Source organism: Drosophila erecta, unplaced genomic scaffold, assembly GCF_003286155.1.
Source record: "Drosophila erecta strain 14021-0224.00,06,07 unplaced genomic scaffold, DereRS2 tig00000021-arrow-pilon, whole genome shotgun sequence".
NCBI classification, from domain to species: domain Eukaryota; kingdom Metazoa; phylum Arthropoda; class Insecta; order Diptera; family Drosophilidae; genus Drosophila; species Drosophila erecta.
This window is the reverse complement of record NW_020825198.1, coordinates 1,594,883-1,611,995: the sequence shown is the minus strand read 5'-3', so window position 1 is coordinate 1,611,995 and position 17,113 is coordinate 1,594,883. Positions and strand designations below refer to the sequence as shown.

The 17,113-nt window shown below is 43.4% G+C and overlaps 1 long non-coding RNA gene across 1 annotated transcript; it reads right to left on the bottom strand.

The window, feature by feature from the left end:
- Positions 1-21: 21 nt before the first annotated feature.
- LOC113563979 lies at positions 22-16,968 on the bottom strand. The gene is made up of 2 exons (XR_003407747.1): positions 16,464-16,968; positions 22-97 (listed from the first exon to the last, which is right to left on the bottom strand). It is a non-coding gene; the product is annotated as an uncharacterized LOC113563979 (long non-coding RNA).
- Positions 16,969-17,113: the final 145 nt, after the last annotated feature.

Below are 17,113 nucleotides of genomic sequence, written 5' to 3'. Positions count from 1 at the left end.
TCTTCTTTTGCCGCTGATTTATCGCCAATTGTGCCAATTGCTGAGACTCCGCTGCTACTGCTTTTGTTGTTACTGTTGCTGTAGTTGCACAATTAAACTGCAAGAAATAAGAGAGAGAAAAACACGAGTTACTTCACACGGAACTGCAAATATACATACACGTATGTAAGTACTTATAAACAAATGCACAGCTCACAGAAGCTATTGCATTAGCTTAGCTTTCAACTTTTTATAATATTCGTGTTGCCAATTATTCAAGCCTCGAGTAATTAAGCAATGCGTTGACGCATCCCCACAGGAAGTGACTAACTCAGTGATAAGTCTGATTAATTCCGATTTTCAGCAATGACAAGAACAGATTGCACCCACTGCATATCAATGGGATAACATCGCCACTTGATTGATGACGACTCAACATCGAAACGAATATATCTATTATATGTTTCAAAATGCTGTATAGAGCTGAGAGAAGTAAGGTTGTCTGCCTACCTTATTTTTATAATATATCTACGGGTTTTCTAAGCAAGCTCCAATCAATAAGCACTTGTCTGTGGCTCTGCGAAGATTGTAAAATCGAAATTCGAACCATATCCGTGTGACGTCAATGGGTCGCACCCGCGGGAATATTCACCAAAGCCAGTGGCCAGCTCCCAGCGTTACCCCATTGGACACCACCCATAGGAGGCAGCCACAAACCGCAGGTTGCAATAGCAACGGGTTGACCCTCGCCCGAGTGCTTCCTTCTACGGGTTTCCAGGTCTCCAAGCATATGGAATTTCCATTTCCATGGCAATTTGTTATCTCGGAAGCAAGTGCATGCCAAGCGAGTGGCGCTGCGTTTGAAATACGATATGGGGAAATGTGGAGAACTTGTTGTGGGCAGCGGGATGAGTTAGCCGCCTCAGAAGGCTTTCGGCGTTTCTGTTTGCACAGCCTGGAAAAACGCCTTGAGCATTTCAGCGAACTTACGCGTAAACAATGAAAACACTAAGAGATGTTTGCCTAGTCAATATTGGCACAGTTCACCGAGAGTTGACAGAAAGGTAAAGTTTGTCGGTTGGAAATAATATAAAACATGCTTCATTGGACACCTTGGTAAAGCTTTACACACCTCGGGGCATGGGAAATGAATACCTAATTAATCTCAACAAGATACACAGATAAATATTTACAAAAGCACGCGAATTCTTGAGCATTTCTTTGGCTCTGAATTGAAACCGAAAGCTGCCGCCAATCGAAGTGCTTTACTAGTTATTTATGTAAGCCCCAAAAGATGCTTTCTAAAAGTGCAAAGAATGTAATGTTGTTGTAGACAAGGAAAAGCTCTTAGGCACGATCAAACCGCATACATTATACAATTCTATATATTCAATTTGCATACAAAGACACAGCAGCTCAGCAAATCGCTGATCATGAACACTTATAACTAATAAGCTCCGCACTCTATCTAGTGGTTAATCATGCAAATCGTGTGGCAGGCAAACAAAGAGTAACGCAATCTGCTGGCAAATATCGATCGCTGCACTTCGCCAGATCGTATCTTGAGGATTTTTCCTGGCCGCAAGTTGGGCTCAGAGGTTCAATGAACCCTCCGAGCCGAAAACAAAGGCCACGAATCGCAGATATCGGGTCTGGTGTCCAACAGTGGCTGTGTATCCAGTAGATAAACGTACAGCAATTATGTAATTTATGGCTCACTTCGCGATATGCATGAGGTGAACCGAAACAAGGTCCCATAATCAGCAGAGGGAAAATGGAAAACGGAAAAATAAAACGAATCCACTTGTAACTCGATAATTGCACGTTCTGTGCTCGGGTATGACTTCATTCTTTCCCAGCATTCACCAGTGGCTGGCTGATTTATAGACCCCGCGATCCATGCTTCACAATCCATATATGGCCAATGTTGGTTTACTTAATATTCTACACGAAATTCGTGTAATTAAATAGCTAATGGCAGGCATTAAACATTAAACGATAGTCATTGATGTATGACTTTTGAATTAACGCTTTCATTGCGGAAATCTATCGGCTATTTTCCTTATGATCAGCCATGTATGTAGATGGTACTTGATGAAGAAAATTGTATAAGGCGCTGCGATGTTTGATAGCCAGGTTAATAGGAATAGGAAGCCCCATCAAACGTTTACGATCAAACAATAAACATAGTCCAATTAGGAGAAAAACAGTAGAATTTTCATAGATTGCCTTTGGAATGTGCTCATAGAGATGCGGCACCCAAGGTATCTCCAAGTGACTATGCCATCCCATGGAAGACAAACGCGAAACGCCCACGTCGTGCTCAGTGAACCTGGCAATACTTAACGCCGTTCAATACTCACATTTCTATATGCGATTTTTATATAAAACCCATTTATCGCATTCAGATAGCAAACAAAGGTCGGGCATGAGTAATATCAAGTGCCGAAGGCTTAGAACAACGCCACCAGCCACTAGACAGACGGACCAGGTCCAAACAAGATATAAACTGCCGATGGAGCGAATAAATAAAACGATCGAGGGGCGCTCGCTGGCTGATTTGAATCTGCTGCCAAATTTGGGCGTAACAACTTGACGATGACGATGACTACTCTCGATGACGACCCCAAGCCAACGCCAATGTGAGCTTGTAAGCTTTGGGCTGAGCAGGAGGGGTTACTAGCTCATGTTGGCTTGTATCGTTGTAGGAAATTGGCAAGAAACCAACAAAAGCCAAACACCAGGAATGTGGGCAGCAGGTCCAAGAGTTTGGAGTACAATATCGAGAAGACTGACGGAGATATAATATGCAATTGGCTAAGAACTTAGGGAGCTAAATTCGTTTAAAATTCGTTTGATCATGACAATTTAAAATATGTCATATTTCTTGTAAATTTCTATAAATTTGCCAAAATACTTTTCGCCACGCAAAAACTGAAGTTCTAAAGTTCATAACTCAACTTATCTTAATTGGATTTTAAAGTGGCATACCTCTAAATGTTTCTGGAGCCATTCTCTAAAAATCTGCATTCAAATTTGCAAATTTTTTTTTTTTAATTTTTTTGTAATTTTTCTGATGTTATGATGTTGTAGTTATTCAATTATGTCCCATGACTGCAGTTCCAAAGTCCATAACTCAACCTATCTTAATCGGAATTTGAAGTGGCATACCTCTAAATGTTTGTGGAGCAATTCTCTAAAAATCTGCATTCAAATTTAGAATTTTTATTTTCTTAAATTTTTTTGTAATTTTTCTGATGTTATGATGTTGCAGAAATTCAATATTCCAGTAAATGTTGAAATTTTTCGGTTGCACTTTCACTAGCTGAGTAACGGGTATCTGATAGTCGGGGAACTCGATTAAAGCATTCTATCTTGTTTTGTATGTATAATTCACAAAGAATACCCCACTAGGCTATGCCTTATTTAAGTCATGCGTTTGGGAAGCATATTTTATAGGTCATTACAAAGTTTCCATAGAACACAGGCCACAAAGGAAGAGACACCATTGTATTATTGAATCACAACATATTTCCCTTTTATTATTTCCCCAATAAATTATTCTTTTCTATTAATTTTGCATCTTATTTATTAGAAACAAAGCAGCAGACAGCGACGGCGCGTGTGTTGTGAATGTCAATGGCTGTCTCTCTATTCCCGACCAGCGACATCCAACCACCCGAAACCAGTCGCCGCACCACTGGAGTGGATCCGATGGATCAGAGAGATAGCACAGATAGATAGAGCCAAGTGACAAACGATAAGTTTATAAGGGGAATACATTGTTGCGAGCAGTGCTTCGATGAAAATATAAAAATAATATAGAAAATAAGCGAAAAAGAAAGGAATAACAATCATTATGGCCTGCGTTTTGTTGGGCGGGTCTCTCAAGTGGAGGGGTTCGACGATCGCGCGATGATTTGCAAATCGATGGGGCCATCTGCCATACAAGCCAATATAATGGCAATGAGTGGCCGAGCACTCACAAATTGCTGGGCAAATTGTTTGCCAAATGAGGAGCCTGCAGGCAGTGTCTATAGAGTCTGGAGTCTAGACTCTAGAGATGGAAGCCAGCAGCTCGAATTTTTATCGGGTTTGCGTAACATCGCACTTAAAAGCAATGAAATATTCGAGAAATCGGTAACTAAATACGGGGCAAAGTTAAGATAGAGCCAAGGCATTAATTTGTAACAAAATGCTGAAAGAGGTTCATCATCAATCATCTATTCGCTAGTCAATTGCCAGTGACACAAAATTAAAGCTCAAAAGAGTATATAATATGTGATAACTTTAATGTCACGAACTTGACTGATGGCAATGGAAACCCTAATCGAAAATCAATACGGCTATTCAAACACTCACACATAAAATGCAGTATTAGAGATTTCACCAGCAGATTGATTCCGTCGTTAAGGACTTCAAGAACCTTTAATCGAAAGTGGCTAAAGAGGCATTAGCCGCAACACCCCATAACTTCTCAACAGACCTTGATGGAAAGCGCCATAAAGTCCAAGGTGTTTACCTCGAAAGGACTACCGCTCGTCACGCCAACAACTCCAGCGGCAAAAACAATGCGTTGTCGATTTGGCGTTTGGGCCAATTATGTGCGCCATGCATGGACAATCGTTTGCTGCTGCTTTTCCAATCCGGCGGATGAGGGGTGGCTCTTGATGGGCGGATAATAAAATGGAAGCACACAGTAAACCTTGCGTGCGAGTGGAAACCAGAAGGGAAAACCATAGAATTCACTTTCGTCTGCGGCCCAGAAACCAACAAACCGAATTGAGGCGTTGTCTGACTCGGACTCTGGCCACTGGCCACGAATGTTTTATGGGTGTTTTGGGTGGTTTGGATGGTTTGAGTGGCTTGGCGGCCCGTTGGCCACTGGCAGCCACTGAGAAGCACTGCACGTGGCTCTTCACTCAGCCAACATTCGGCCCAAACAACCACTTACTGCACTTGGCCAGGCCAAAAGACGAGGGCAGTGGAAAGCAGTTGCGAGGTCAGCAATGGCAGTGATTTTAAGGCAACCTCCCTGGCCCACTGTGCACTCGCAAATATACGTAACAACTTTACAAGGTGTAGATTTTGTAAATCCAACTTGATGGTTCCCAGATTAAACCTTGTACGCATTAGGTATTGACTTCAATACGTTAGCATGCGATTGTGCACCCCTTTTTCACAGTGCACCTCCCACTGTTTGGCTTGTTCTCAAGGACACTGCACCCGATTACTAGCGATCTCTATCTGCGCCCAGCAACGCAACTCATTGCCAGCCAAACTTACCAACGAAAGTGAAACTCAGCACTACAGGCAACTACAAAGGGGAAGTGACCCTGGATTCTTAAACACACAGACTGCAGGCGAGCGTGATAATTAATCAAATTTTAAATTAGCATCAGCGCTGAGTTGAGTTTGCCGCCGATGTCTTGATTTCCGAATTTCTTGATTTTTTGGTGTTTCTTTAGCCGAACGAACAGTCATTAAAATCGCGTAAAGTGCAATTACAGTGTACCAGTGCAACGCTAATTAGCAGACTCGGCCTGGCATTGACTTGAGTTTGACCTTTGCCCCCGCCGACGAGGAAATGGAATGAGACGACATGCAAATGGTGGGAGCCTTCCACGCAGCTGCGCTTATTCATAATTAAAGATCACACAGAGTGCAAAGAGGCCGACGGTGTAATATCACATGGGTGATTCGAATACAGTATTCAATGGTACAGCACAGCCTCGCTATATAAAACATAGCCAATCATGGATCTTGTTTTCATATCGGGAAACATAAGTTGACGTTGAAGCTATTATACATTTCAAATTTGTCATTTCTGTGGTATGCACCCAAAAAAACGGTCAGTGATTTTTTCTTGCAATCTTGAGACTTAAGACTCCATTGGCATCCATGAAAAATTCAAGTTATCCACGCCTGCCTCTACTTGGCACCCGCTTACAGTACAGCTCTAAAAACTGATTTACTAGCGGTGGGGCGCCGGTTGTAACTCAATCAGGCGTCAAAACGTGAGGCCCTTGAAATCAAATGAGACGAGACCGAAAAATCGAGACCAGTCAACAGATCTCAAGCGAAAACGAACCCAAGTCGGCCCGCAGCTAAAACTGAGGCTAAAACCAAAGCTAAAGCCAAGCCAACTGTGAAAACATTAAGCACAGCTGTTTGGTGTGAGTGTGTGTGGAATGTTAATATGTTTGCGAATGGTTTGCTGCACTGGTTCTATAGGATTCACAACCTAACGATCCTTACACTTGGGTGCTACAGCACCAGAAACATTGCAATATTATGCATTATTTGTATAATCTGCTAATATAACTTTGTGTATATCTAGTGCGATTGGCATCTGTTTACACGATTTGCGTATAGTATTTTATATTTTATGGATTGTGTGCCCACGCTGAGGAAACTTACAGTATTGATTTGCATACACGTTTGTTACACATTCGTTAGCACTGTTTTGGTTTGGCTTTCATCGCTTTTTATGATGGCCACCTTATAAGGTGACAAACGGAAGTTTTTATGCGGGGCCTTGGAATTCCGATTTTGCCCAATTATTGGAAACACCAAAATGAATTGCTGATTAAATGCCGACACGTCGAAGCGCAAAAATACAATTTTGATAGCTGCTAATCAAATTTGCTTGCCGCCGTGTCTCGAAATTCGTTGACTAGAGAGATACAACGCAATGGGAGAGAGCGGCAAAAGCGGAGTTCGAAATTCGAAAACCCTAATTTACGATCTTTTTGATTTTACGTCAACGCGCGCGACAGTGACGCGTTGAATAAATATAAAATCATTTAGGCACTCAACAATATTTCTGCGAACCGCTCGCGAGCACAGCTCAAAGCACACTGAGCCAAAGATCCGTTCTGAGTGAGCGGGCAGCAGCTTCAAGAGAGAGAGCGGCGCTGGGGATCTCGCGAGCGAGTTAGCCATCTAGCCAACGGGTGGGAGTGGGAGAGCGAGCCTCCGTGAGCAGAGAGTGATGCAAGTGCATCGGCAAGAGAGCATAAAGAGAGTGAGTCTGCTGCAACTGAGTGAGAGAGCGTTTGTGTGAGTGAGTTCGGGGCCGGCGTGTGAAACTTTATGCAAATTCAGTGTTTTTTTTGTGATATGTGCGGAAAATAAAGCACTGGCTGTCTTCGCAAAATTGTAAACAAAAAGCCGACAACACACTGGGAAAAATGGTTACACATTAATATTTATTACACATTTAAGACGGCACAAATTAAAAAAGATTGCACTCTTTATTTATCAAAAGTACTTTTATGTTTTTATCTGCATACCACAAATGCTGATTCTACAAGTGTTGTTCTGAGCAATCATATGATATCCATCTACACAAAACATGTTTAAAATGTTTTACAAGTCGGTATTCTCGCCACTATCAAGTATCTCATTAGTAAATGCCAGTCAAATAAACATTCTGTTAAAGAACAAATTTCCATATGCAAAAATAGTATAAACATATGCTAATTCTGCTGTTTGAATCAAAGTGAAATATTACAAATATCCAATGATTTCTTAATGTGACTTAATAGTTTAATAAATCATCAAGTTGTGTAAATTCGTGTAGATATGCTGTAACACAACAATAAACCTATAACATGACGATTGTTTAGAAAAGCATTTTGTGATTGTATGGATTGGAAATCGCCGCAAATCGGATGTTTATGGACATAAATTACCAAAACTCAGCGGGGTAAACAATTTCTGCGAGTGGGTGAATGTCGCTTGTGTTTCCGCCTGATATGAAGAAGGCTAATTTGGCCGTAAAACAGCGACCTGCCTCAATTTCGTAGGCTCGACGAGATATAAACAAAGCGAGGCAAAACAAAAGGCGACGAGGTGCGAGAGTTCAATGCACGTTGATTACACAAAATATCAGGAAACCAGAAGGAACAGCCAGCTTATAGCCACAAAGCATTCCACCGCTTCGCTGTAAGCATAAATCACAATTTAATGGCATTGCCACGCAACTTGGCCAACAAACAGCAGCGCTTTTGGAACGTGCTCTCCATTCTGGCCGCAACTACTCATTAACGTTAACAAATGGCCCAAAAACAGTGGAGCGACGCCAGTGAGCAGTTCAAATACATCTTCAACCTTTCGGTTGCCTAAGCACATGTCGCGCACTGTCTTCGCACCCATTCAACTCAAACTGAAGCGCTGTTGATATGCAAATTTTGGCCCGGCCAAAAAGAAATACGCACAGCTAAATTCCGCGAACAGAGAGTCTGGCAAAGAGTTCATTTTGCCAGAAGTGAATTTTTATTTTCAAAACGAAAACGAAATATTTATGACCTCGAGGCGACAAAGCGAAAGAAGCTCTACACTCACAGCCAAATGCACATGCACGGCCCAAAAAAATCGAAAAAAGAAGCAGAAGATGCACAAAGTGAAGTGCATGCTGGTGTGAGATATTCCCTTCCACAAGCGGGCATGCTGAATGCATAATGTAGTTCGATTTCAATGCAAATTGGCACGTCCCTGGGGAAAATAGATGCGCCTTGGATGCAATTACCCTCAATACTCGTACATGCATGCAAATTCAATGAAGATGAGTTCCTCCTAGAAGCTACAACCAAGCCCAAGCAATAAGTGCAATAGCATGGCCTAAAGTAAGGGTATATCCAGTTGGGGCACATGGAAAAGCAGCCATTTCGTCGTCTCTGCAGCTGGCCATCATCTCTGACATTGTCGGCTGCGAAAATAATGTTTAATGTCAGGATCGACGACAAATGCGCTGTGTGCTGGTGCATTTGACGTCGGCACTGAGGCGTTTTCCCCCGACTTTTCGACTGGAAACCACTCGCCGTTTTCCTGGCTGCCGGCTGCATTGGCGTGCCAAAAAATATTTGGGCTACTGCGATACTGCGATAGTGGGAAAGTGCGTGTGGTGGGGCTATAATTCACAAGTTTACGATCGCAATGCAGTGCAAGTGAGTGTTTGCCTGCCGAAATGTAGCCATTACTCGTTTAAAGTCCAACCGAATACAACCGCCAAGGTCAGCGCTCGATTTCGATCGGCGGAGAAACACTTTTGGCAGCCAGATGCATTAAGCCGATAGAGATGGAAACCGAAAAAGAACTGCTAATGTCCGAAACAGCGGGCCGCAAAAAAGTAATTATTATAAATAATTATCAGAGCGCAGTGGCAGTTAGACAGCGTCAGCGGATCCAAACGCTGAGTAGCTATTGTTATACACAGGCCATTCTGCTTTATCTGAATTTGTATCTGTATCTGCATCTGCATGTGTATTTGTATCTGTATCTGTATCTGCTGCCGTTGGCTCTGCGAGAGCACACTGGGCGAAAAGATGGTGTTTTTAGAGTGATTTTGCGGTGCATTACCCGTGCTTACTTCACAGTTCCTTTTCGACTGTATAAAGTTAATGTATTTCTATAAATCTGAATTTTGCGCAGTGCACCACGTCTGAGTGCTGTCAGCCCATTGATAGGCGCCTAAAAAATAGAAAATCCACTTGGAGATAGGGGAAAAGTGGGGAGATATGTGGAGAAATGGGGAGAGCTGCCCCCGCACCAACTTTCCACATTGTGCACTCCATTGTTGTGATTGGAGATTGGCTCTAGTTCACAAATACTGCCCGTTCAGATGCAAAAACGCTGTTAGATAAGCGCAGATTTACTTTTCTTTGGCTTCTTCAATTGGCGATCCTCTGGGCGGGAAAATGGCCAACGGAAATTGCAGTGGGCGTGGCCGAGGGGCGAGGAAGCGAGATTTGCATGTGGGAAAACGGAGCTCATTCGCTAATCTACGGCTTTTCCGCTTTTTGCTACGTATGCATATTTTTTATGCGCCATCATTATTCAACAGTGAGCATGCTCAAGTGCCGTTACGTACGTAAATCCAACAGCTAAGTTAACCAACTTTTGCGGTCGTCCACCGCTGAAAAGCAACATTTATGTGTGTCTGTTGTTGCCAGGCAAATGTGCAAAATGTTAATAAACTTTTATTGCGCAAAGAGCCAAGGAGGAAAATGCCACTACACTTATTTTAATTGCGCAAAGTGCCAGCAAATGATTTCCATGCCGACTTTTCATCAATTCACCATCGAAAGTCGTCGCAATTGTTAGTTATCATAAAGCATTATAGTACACCCAGTAGATGTTATATGCTGCTGAATCATCGGCAGCCCATCTTCCAGCCCAAAAAGACGCAACTGAGGATGAGTTCATGATAATGAGTCATTCTTTCATACAAAACACATTCAGTAATTTCAAATATGCGTATAAATGACGGGGGCATGCTCCAGTAGCATAGCTTATATAGTCAATCAACTGGCTTTAAAATCATAATATATTAAAAAACATAATAAATACATATAACAATATATATAGGCAAGCATCAGACACTTTGTGTGTCAAACATTGCGTATGGAAACAAGTTCTATTGGTGTCATCATCAATCTTCTTCGCTTCTTTCGCTAAACTTAGGAAACGAGTTATGTTTCAAGATTATTTGATACACAATATTAGCCAGTACGACTGCTCTTCTGGAGTTCCAACAAAATCCGATGGGAAACACACTGAAATCAAATATTTTGACAGCAAGAGCCATCATTAGCACGGACCGACTAATGATTTGTTTGTTTGAATATAATGCTAATATCTAGCAATAGAGAAATTGGGAAGTGCCTAAAACACAGAACTGCTAATAAAGAACAAACTTAGTGGCCAAATACAACTGATGCCAACAGGGGAACGTAAATTTCGGACTTTATGTGCAGTTCCGCAAACACTCCTAGAAAGTTGAAATGGGCCATAAACTGAAAGTTACTGCGCTTTCAATTTGTGTGCAATTTGTTTGCAATTTGTTTAGAATTTGTTTAGCCCGCGTCACCCACACAGCCTGGCTTTTCAAATGAGTTACACACCGAAATGCATAATTACACAGTCTAATTAAACTAAATGCGCGGCATGTAATGGCTGTAATGGCTGAAAAGGCCGTAATGGCACAAAGCCAAGCGATGGAGCCCACGCAGTATGACGACATCGAGATGGGGATCGAGTGGGGGATCGCCTTTCGCAGCAGCGACAATGGATCGACAATAAACGCTTCTAATGCCAGTAAACAGTGAGGATAAGCCCCCAGCGAATTGGGGAGAACTTTTGGTGCCCGCGGGGCAGTGAAAAATGTGCCACAGTTAAAGACAAAAAGAGGAAAAGTCAATGAACTCGATGCTGGGCAATTTTTGTATTATTATTATTGCCACAAAACCGTATGTATACTTTTCAATTTTCTGTAATTGTTGCTAGTTCATGTCTGCCGTTTTTGCCGTTTTTCTGTTTTTTCTGTTTTATTTGTGTTTTATTTCTGTTGCTGCCCCGACTGCCGAGCTTTCAATTTGCCACAGTTAAGCGAAGCGTTGAATTGAAAGCGAGCTCCAAGCCCCAAGCCCCAAGCTCCCAGCTGCGAGTGCCGTCCATGTCCATAATTTGCTAATCACATTTGGCAAATTATGTTGTAAGCCGCACAATTGTACAATAAAGCGATCGCTCAGGGCGACAAACGGGTCAAATGAGCGGCGAGTTGACAAATTTCCCTGCCCAAACCGAAGTGGAAAGAAAGTCGAGCCAAGTGGCGGAATTCCAGTGACCGAAATGGGGAAAAAAGAAAAGCTGGGCGGAAAATGGCGAGTGAAAAGTGTGGAAAATATAGCAGTGCCAACTATGTATTGGGGATCTGGTTTTGAACAATTTTTAATTAATATGTACTTAATTACGCGCAAAAACAATTCAATAACAAACGCTTCTTGCTACCTAAAATATTTGGAACTGTCTCTTTGTAATATGGCCTATTTATTTATCTCTGCAGGAAAAAGACCAGTAAAAACCAAAGACGACACGCAAAGGAAAGCCTCATGAATCATATGCAGAGTGACACAGAAAACGCGACGCTCGACACTTTTGCCACAATCCCAGTTTGGGGCCAATGCCAAATAGCCCCCCTAGAACTTGGCCATAAACAATCTTTCCTGATTTGTTGCTGTTTTGGGGGCCCAAAGGGCGGTGGTGGGGGCCAAACTCACGCAGCGCCGAAAGGTAAATGACCAAAAGCCATCGAGTCGACGAGAGTTGGCAGTCATTTGTGTCGTGCCCCCCAAATGGATTAATCGCGGGAGGTTTTATTGATGATCGAAACGTCGTTTGGAGGACATTGCCATGTGGAATTAATTGTTACTTGATTTATGCAATACCTGTGTGCTTTCGAGGGGTTCTTAACGCCAGGAAATTGATGGCAGTGAGTTAAGTTAACAAGCTATCAACTAGGCTAATCTACTAGCTGTAGTGGGAGTCGATCATTTGGCTGGGCATGAATAGGGTAGGGCAGGGTAGCAAGTGGTTAATGTAAATATCCAAATGATATAGTAATATAGACTGCTATGAGCTGCAGTTTCCCGCTTCCCGCTTGCAGTGGCAGCAGTGACCTGACCCCCCAAGCGGATTATTTCGTAATGGCCGAAAGCAATCGATAAGTGCCACGTCAGCTCATTCGGGTGTTTGAGTACTTCAGTGGCGCTGCGAAGCGCATCCAAAGGGTGCTAGAAGCCCCATTGTTTTTGGCCTTAAGTGGAATTTGGGTTTCTCTTTGGCTCGAGTTGCCCCACCTCCTCCGCCGCCCTGTGGACTTATCTAATTTGCATAATTTCGCACGCGAAAAACACTGAAATTATATTTCTATTCACATTTTTTTCGGCATGCAAATTGAAAATTGATTTTCGCGTTGCGCAAAATCATAGGTGCCGAAGGTTATTTGTGGCGAATTGCAGTTTTCCTGTTCGAGTGTCGGCTGGGCGCATAAACCATACTTTATGGCCATAAACATGCGTTTATTGAGTTTGGGCACATCGAGAGTCCCATTTTGATTGGCTTGATTGGCAGTCAGTTTTCGAGTCTCGAGTCTGGGGTGAATGATTGATTTATGAACTGATTGATGTGAGCTGCTGTTGCGTAATTTACATAATTTGCCCAGCAACTGCAGCCTCCAATTGAGGCCACTTTGTGGAGGCCGCAGAGAATATTCCCATGCCACCGGCTTGACCTGCCACCCACGCCTTTATTAACGCCTTCCCTCTCAAAATCGGCGAATTGTGCCAAAAATATGTCAGTATATGAGTCCGAAAACAGGGCTACGCCCACCTCGAGTGCCTAGAATGCCTGGGGCCAAACGTAAACAAAGCGTGCCCCAAAATAGCTCTCCACAAGGAGCGATTAGCAGTTGGGGCTGTCGAACGTGAGCCGAACGAACGCAGCCATCTCCCGCATTTTGATGATGATCCCCAGCTCCCAGTTCCAGTTCGAGTTCCCAGCCTGCGTGACACTTTTGCCAAGCGACTGGGATGATCAAGGCATTCTCGGCGAGAAGCCGGCTTATGGCTAATGGCTAATGGCTCACACCCGCCAGGCGCACTTGGCATGGCGAATGGGCGATGGAGCCACAGCCGGCTGAAACTAATCTGTAGACAATTAAGGCGGAGGTTGGCAGTGCATAACTCAAATTAATTTGCAACATGTGTGCCATCCAGCTAATTAAGTTTGCCCACCGATGAATTTCAAAATAATGAGCTAAGGGGTCCGTGAATGAACTTTTTGAATCGCATTATGTACATACATATGTGTAAACCAGCTACTAGATTGTGTGTATTATGTGCGAGCCTGCAAATGTAAAATGGGAAAGTGTTTCCAATGCATTTTACCACTCTGCTTTTGTTTCGCAGTGTACCGAATTCGTTGCAGCCATAAACTCAATAATTAAATCGGCTGCAGGTTAAAGAGGCCATTAAAAGTTCGATGGAAAAGTACGCCGCACCACAGCGGACGGAAGACCCTGCTGATAAGGCAGAAGCTAATGGGGAATGTGGGTGAACTGGGAACTGGGTGTTCGCTTTCGGGGAGCGGGGGGCAGTGCACTGGTAGTACACATACATGGGCACACGTGCATGTAGGCATATCTCATTCAGCTCACTTTCACACAAACAAACGAAAGGCAGCAAACAAAGGCAAACAAACACGAGGCAGGCGAACGTGGAAACCCGGCAAACAGTTACAGTACGTACATGTATTTATGTAGGTGAGGGCTCAGTAAACACAGTGAACACTGCCTGCAACCGATATTGTGGCTGCCCAAGAGCTTATCTCCTCTTACTTTGTGTGTAAGCAATAAGTAAACAAAGAAGTCTGGCTGTTTATCGATACATTCGAGTCTTATCTAGACCTATGACAAAAGCCGAAAAACTAATCAAACTAAACTAACATGATGTGCACTATCATGAACGGGGAATCCAATAAGAATGTGAAATGTTTGGTATTAAATGGCAGTGACTCCACCCATCCGGTAGTGGTACTAAGCAGTTGGCCATAGCTGTGCCTTGCAGGCCACGGAGATTACGAAGGGTACGAAGGCACTTTCGCATATCTCTCGAGCATACACACACCCACACACACACAGCTGTTGGCACTGCGACTGATTAACTAATTGGAAATATGTTTTGCATTGTTTTTCGCTTCTGTCCGCTCTTTCGCTAATGGAAATGCAAATGCAAATGGCAACGATAAGCGGGAGACGGTAGCGCTCACTTGCCGCCCTAACGGTAAAAACACTTGTAATTGCAATTGCTGCGGAGAGTCAAGTGTCAGCTGTTTGCTCTCCACCTCTCCTGTTCCTCCTGTCTCTTTCACCCGCCCATTGCGGAGCCCGCAACATGGCGTCATGTCGGCGGCATCCCGCTCGCACACACACTGAGAAGAAGAGAAGCATGTGTGGTCGCAACAAATGCGACAATTAAAGTAAGTGAGGCTTGGCGAGCTGTTGTAAATTACAGTGTGGCTGCGGAGAATTAGAGGGAAAACGAATTCTGGGTCAGCGGTGGAAATGAGCTCATGTGCCACGTACAGTGGTCACTGGTCAAGAGGAACCCCAGTCAACTGATGGTCAAAGAACACCAATCCAACTGGAAGTTTGTACTAGTTAGTAGGAAACTTCCTTCAATGGGTGCCAAAGTCTCCACTACTAAACGTATTTATGTTGTAAATTAGTCATTTGAATGATAATTCTATTTACCTCTGGCTAAGTTAACGAAATGATAACGCTGGCACTCTCGTATTTATGAGATAGGTAAACATAAACAATATCGCGTTACTGGCGCCGCTATATGAAATGGTATCCGTAATACCGCAGGCATTTTGGGCCAAAGGCGTATTGATTGATTGGCGAAAGGCGCTAAATTTACTAAGTCCTAAAAATAGGAACTTTGGCAACCTAGATTCCCAGAAACAATTGGGACTTTCCGCCGCACTCAGTGCGATATCGGGGTAATACAGCTTTACCAATAAGTTTGCATAGGTTTCCCCTGATTTGCCTTCGTACATTGTATGTGAAGTGCAGTATTTGGCTGAGATAAGGATAAGAAGTGCACCGAAACAGTGACGCAACGACAGCCGTCTGAGTCCATTGGCCACTTGACTTTTGGCCAAATCGGAATGCCCCCGCTTGCTAATGCGCAATCTTTTGGCTTAAGGTCCAGAAAACGGCAAGCAGAGTGTGCTAAGCGTATAAATTTAAACGCGCACAGCTGTTGGTATTTGAAAATCGACTGAGTCACTTGATTGCGGTTCGCAGAATTTCGTGTTGGCTTGATTGATTAACTTGCCCAACTTTCAGTGCGATGATGCTCTCACATACGCGTATGCAAATTGGGTTAATAACTTATTTCCATGTTTGCACTCGGTCTTAGATGACTTTTAGTTTCACAGCTCTTGCGGCCCAGTGGGTTTCCTATTGATTTTTCTCGTTTGCATGGGGAGAATGCAGCGAGCAGGCGGGGGGAAAGTGGGCGGGGGGCCGCCAAAATACGCGCTTCACATAGCGGCTTATTTGTTGTTTGCGGCTCACACAGATGGCGAAAGCCCGCTTGAATGTGTGTGTGAGCAAGAGATAGAATGAGAGAGAGAGAGAGGGGGCGCGGGAGAAGGCAAGGATAAGAGAGAGGGCGGAGTGTGTGGTAGAGAGAGAGAGAGGCTCCGATTCCTACCCCAATTCACGCCGCTGGCTCCAAAACAGCCCACGCATACACATGCAGGACGAGAACACAGCTGCAGCGGCGCTGATTTATTGATTTTTCCCCGGGATGCCATACTATTACGCTTTTCCAGCAATTACATAAAGTGTTACTGTTAATTTTTGGGGGCAATCAAATGAAAAGACGAGCAGAATTAGCCACAAAGAGTTTAAAAATAGACTTTCTCGTCCGCCCTTGAAACGTTTTTTTATCAACCGTTTCTTTTCTACCTGCCATTTGCACAACACACACGCACGCACACACACACACAGTTGCAGAGGCGGCCAAAAAGGAGGCGAAAAAGGAGAGAAGATGCCAAAACCCACACGAAAACAGCAAAACTCGGCGATTTACAAGATTGTGTGTGTATACGCATACTTGGCTTGTACTTACGTTTTTAGTTAGTCTGGTTAAAACAAGCTTAGTTCGCAGGAAATCGCAGGCAAAAACCTCGTTTTCATGTGTACTTCTTTTTTGATTAATTGGCCTTATTGCACGACACTTTCATTGGCATTTTTCTTTTGATTTCTTGTGGGGGCTATTTAATTCAGGACTAAACAGGATTTCTGCTTGCTTTTTTTAACTACGCGTTGTGGTTGTGGTGGTTGTTGTTGTTGGTGCTGCTCGTTGGGCAAAAAGAAAACTGGTTTTTCCGCACAACTTCGTTTTTTCGCTTGCGTGTTTTCTGAATTATCCGCCGTTACTCGCGCCAATTGCCTTTATGTTTGCAACGCGGCCGAACCGATCCTTTTATCAGGCAAACAGTTTAATATTCCTTCGGTTTCTTTTCAAAAATTAAACGCCGCGACAAAAAACGCGAGCGATTTCTGCGGTTTAAAGGGGTTCTGCAGTGTGACCGCAGCCGGAATGTGAAAAGTTACTGGCGGGCGCGTTAGAGGGACCGTTCAGCGTAGCCACTTAAATACCAAATAAGCACAGACTCAAACCATTTTCGGAGGTGTACAAAATAGGTGGCAACACTGGATGGATTCAATTTGAATATTGCATATAACGGTTTTAATATTTAAACTACTAAAAAGAGC